We start from the raw sequence: 5341 nt of genomic DNA, 5'->3' as shown, positions 1-5341 counted from the left end.
AGCTTTGTAAATTAATTGCCGACAACCTGTTCGTACACTCATACGCATGTCCAAAATACTTAACTCTCTATTTTCTTATTTACAACACAAATTAGTCGAGCCAAGGAAGAGACAGAATTTTCGCGATAATTGTCGAAGACTGTCTGAATACCCTTTTCAAATCCGATATCATCAAAGATTCCTCCGGAATTTCGGATCACACGGATATTATTTGAATGTAAATTGTAAGGTTATTATACCTACTCGCATTTTCGGGACAAGTTTATTTTTTTTTCTTAATTGAGCTCGTCATTATGAGAACTACATCTCCAGCTGTTATGGGATTCCGCGTTGTTACTATCGAGGAACGCGGGCTCATAATCGACAGGAAATCGAGCTTATGAAGGATCAAGAACATGAGGTGTATCGCTGCATTACATAGACAACGAGCAGTCCTTCCTTTTCTGCGAAGTCCGTTGCGCGAGTCAAAAAAAATCAGAGTCAGGCGCTCACTCATGGAGCTCCCGCAGCGTATTGACGTCACTCCAAGTGCTCCCCGTGGCACGCTAACATCAATTTTTTTTACCAACTTTGTTTTTGACTCGTACGACGGACTTCGCCGAAAAGGAGGGACTACTCGTTGTCTATGTATGACATCGCTATGACAAACACGCTCTTAATCTTAAATCAGTTTGTTTTTTTTACCGTGTTCAATGCACACACTAAGTTTTGATCAAGTCAGAATTAACTTTTTGCATATATTTTTTTTATTTTCACACCAACAACTGATAGCGCCTGCAATAAAGGCATATTGCATTTTTATACAAACTAATTGCGATTTCGAGACGCTAATCCGGCATAATGTTGGCGGCTAGTTGGGATAAATATATTTTCTCTGAACGCGGTCAATATCATGCTGGTCAGGAATTAGTTTTGTATCGCGATCCAGCCATTACGGGATAAATGAAAATGTAAACAAATCAGTTTAGACCTGATCAAAATTTAAATTCTCTCTCCCTCTCTCTCCCTCCCTCTCTCTCCCCATAAGGTATCCAAGACAACAGTTTCTCGAGTACAACGTTTTGGAGCAAATATATGGCATTAAATCTCGAAAATGAGTGAATCTGAAGAGAGAAAAATGCACCCCAAATCGATTTATGGTAAGCTTACTGAATCATGTAGTATCCAGCTTGGATGTTGTCAGACGCTGCTTAGAGATTTATTTAGGATATTGAGGTGCGAGTTGAACAAATCTGATCGTTCGACAAATAAGACCAAATTTAATCTCGTTTATTTAGATGAGGAGCGCGTTTGTTTCCAATGATCAGAAATCAGGCCAGCTCATCCGCTAAGGTAATCTATAAACTGAAAATTTTTCCAAATTATGAAAGTCATTTGACTGCGAAACATGTAAGATGGTGGAAGCAGACGGCAGTTGAACTGTGAAAACACAGAGTACATAGAGCATACACCGAATGCAAATTTGGCGTCCAATTTGAATTGTCATTGTTCTGGACTGACTAGCCCCTCACACATGTAATAATCCTTTTGTGTTTCCACATGAAGACGAGGCTAGTCAGTCCAGAGCAATGGCAATTCAAACTGGACGCCATATTTGGATTCGGTGTATTACAAGACCAACCGTGAATATGGGAGATAATCGTGTTCACTTCTGAATTAATGGTGGATTGCAAACACTCAATAGCACAGTAAATGATAATTAGAAGTGTAATATCCATTTTGATCTTTATTAGTGTTCTTTTTTTCTATTGGAGTTGGGAGTTTTTTTATTCCCCCAAACTACTTTACGATTGACTAAGACACCCGTACAACGAAAAAAATTACCTCAGTTTTCCTTTTTCTTTGATTTTATTACATCGAAATTATGATAAACTGATCAAAAGGTCTTGGCTTCCTTTACGTTTAGTGAAACGGAAGCGATACCGCTCAATTTTGAAGGTTACGTGGAGTAAACAGTTTAGAGCCGTGCTAATTTCTAATACTTTGCCAATCACAGGCGGCAAAAGTAAGATGACAATACCGTGAAATATTGTCGTCTACAAAACTATAGGAGGACCAAAAGTAAGAAATAACAGCACATTTGAAAGGCTTGCATGTTTCAATGGACGTGAAAGGGGCATGGTTTTTCAAGGTTTTCTTTGTGTTATCCTTTGGTTTATTTTATTGATCTTGAAATAAAATAAAATCTCCGAGGTTTTGTGGTTGTATTTTAAGGATTTTATTTATAAGAGATATCCCGCCATCCTTACTTGCCGACAAACGATACCGCTTTTTACCTCAGGCGCGAAGGTTAAATCGGCGCATTCTGTGACCACTTCAACAAAGAAAACGCCGACTTATTATTCACCAGAGAAGCCGAAGAGGACAGCAATCTTCCTCTCTAGACTACCTAACAAGCAGCGATGAGAACACGCCGAGGACAGTTTTCAGGGAACCAACGCATACAGGATGATTACTAGACCAGTCTTCCAACAACCCAACATCACACAAGGCCAGACTATCTGAACTCAAGCGAGACGAACGCAACTAATATTCATCCCGACGGCGAGCTCATTCCACGAAAACAAATACTTTTACCATCTTTTTTCCATAAACAACTACGAATTCATTAGACGAACGAGGTATCTGAAGGTTTCTCCCATGCATTTGCAATTTCGCCCCACTTCAACGATTGTGGCTCATCAAATAAAACAATTTCGCCCCCACCATAACATGTTCGCCCTCAAAATCGTTTAATTTGTTTCCTAATGGCAGAGCGCACGCGTTCCCCTTTGAACGAAATAAAAACTTATTTCGATTGACGTGAAAATCGACTGTAGGGAAAAAATCTTACAACAAACGAAATTACAACATAAACAAATGAAATGAAAACTCTCCGACTGTTCGAGCTTAGGGTTTACAAACAACGACAATACACGGCAACAAAACATTTTGAAATGAACGCGACGATTTTCCCTTTTCAAAGCACATGGGCGATTGCCCGGATGTTTACGTAAACATAGGCCCGCAATGACACCACTACAGACACCACTACAGACACCACATTTCATACCAATGTTCGTGGAAATTTGCGCTGAACAAAAACGTTTTACAGCTTTCTATAAAAGCATTCCTGGTAGGCAGGTTATTGATGTAAGTTTGTAATACTTCACGCACGAATTAGACGCTCAAGAACCAAGTCACTGAGTTACAAGTGTCATGATTATCAGTACATGAACTCTGAAAGCTTGTTTCAATTACGCCAGTTGAGCAGCCAATAAAATTACCAAAAAACTGATTAATCAGTTTACACCAACCGGCCTTATAACACTCGACTGACAAAAAGTCTACAATCGACTTTGATGATGACCTCCACTTAGGTTGTCAAAACGTCAGCCTACACTACTGACAACAGTCTTACACTCGACCAAAATATCAAACTACGCGATCAATCTTACTCTTGGGTTTGGTACATTCAATGTACAGGAGATATCGTCCTTCGCTCATCTTTTTCACCCATGAAGGTCTTTGCCAGTTATAAAAATATAAAATTCGCATTCGTATTCTACTGAACATAAATCCTGTAAATCATTCATGCACCCTCTATCCCACTGTTGGAGAGTGCTTGCCCCCTCCTAGCTATCGTCTGATCGTTTACTTGTCATGCGCTCCTATTGTATTGTTTTACTGGCGTTTCATTGGTTCGTTCAATCCTTTCTGTAGTGAACAGTTTGTCAGATTGTAAATGTAAAGGAGACTTAAAATTTTCACGGTCGGTCAGGGCATTTTTCAAATTAAACTAAATACACGTGGAAACATAGAAGATGTTTTTCGTCTGGTCACGAACGTGGGACAAAGAAAAACTTCTGAATCCCCATGAGGAATCCAACCTCAGACCTTCGAATTCCTCGCTTTGATTCTCTACCACTGAGCCACAGAGACTCTGTGGTGAGCAAGGCCCAGTACGAAGTTCATGTTTGACACGCGTCCTGCATACTGCCAGGAAACTTTTTTCCACCTATTGGAAGTGTTAAGAGGACAATGCGTTGAGGAAAATATTGGTTTACTTCGTATCGAGGCGCTTTACACTGAGTTGGAATTGTAAACATAATTGCAAATGATATTGTCTGGTATAAAACATATTGCCTGATAAAAAAAAAAAAACAACAACAACAACTACTTGATCCTGTCATTCGATGATGGTAAAATTTCAACTTCTCCAGGTTTAGAATCTACCTCCAATTGCCCCTTTGTTACTGCTTCATTACCAGAAAGAAAATATCTCAACGATATTATTTTCATAAGATAGAGACATGGAGGTAATACTCGAGCGTTGTTTCTAAGCTAATGTCATCTCGAAACTTACTGACGATGTTTTTACTTGTAGGATTCTAAACAGTTACAAATTAGAGTTGAACATAAGATCCCTTCCCCAAACAGACAAAGATAAAGTAAACTACCAAGCGAAAGTGTGACTTTGTTTTGAGTTATTTGCGCGCCTGAGTTTTGTTTAAACGAAATTGACCGCACAAAGAAGTAAGTTGTAAGGAAGTAAGGGCAGGAGTAAACTAGTCCAAGCTACACGTACCAGCAAACGGCTGTTATCAAAGATAACGCTTGATAGCTCGAGGCAAGAGGGTTCATAAATAGCCTAAGCCGCAAATAAAAACTTCATGAATACCACTTTGTCGACGATTTTTGTCGCGACTATCGAAATTGACATCTGACACGTCAATTTTAAGACGAGGAAAGAACTCTGCTTGTTAAAGATAGTGATAAACCAAGAAGTGAGCGAGAAATTTAATCAAAATGGCTGAGTTTCCAATCAACTCTGTTCAACTGTTTGTTTTGATAACGAGTTACGCCGTCTTTGAAACAAATAGGAAGGATAAATGACAGTGGAGTCCATTACGATAGCATAAATTGAAAGTTATGTGACAACCGAAATCCCAGGCACGTAACAAAGGGAAATGTCTTTACAGTTTAATTTTTTAAATAAAATGCCCATCTTCATATATTTTCATCAAAATAGCTCTGAGTTTTAAAGTAAATGAAAAAAAAAAAAGAAAAGAAAAAAGGAAAAAGTTCCATCTGCCATAATTTGTGCTTGATGACTTAAACATAGGAACGCAATCATTTTAATTAAAAAAAAATTGAACACATCAGTGCAAACAAAAGTGAGAAACTGTCAGCCGCCGCAATTCCGATTGGCCACTATTCATGGTACATAAACAAACACTTCTTTCCTTTCTACACAAAGTAAATCCAATACCTTTGTTCTTTCAACAGGAAAATGAATAATTGTTGCACTATTCGCATTTAACACCTAAAAAGATAACTATTTGAACAGTTGCAATCGGTA

Source organism: Stylophora pistillata, chromosome 1 (genome assembly GCF_964205215.1).
Source record: "Stylophora pistillata chromosome 1, jaStyPist1.2, whole genome shotgun sequence".
Taxonomy (NCBI): Eukaryota; Metazoa; Cnidaria; class Anthozoa; order Scleractinia; family Pocilloporidae; genus Stylophora; species Stylophora pistillata.
Note: the sequence above shows the minus strand (reverse complement) of the source record.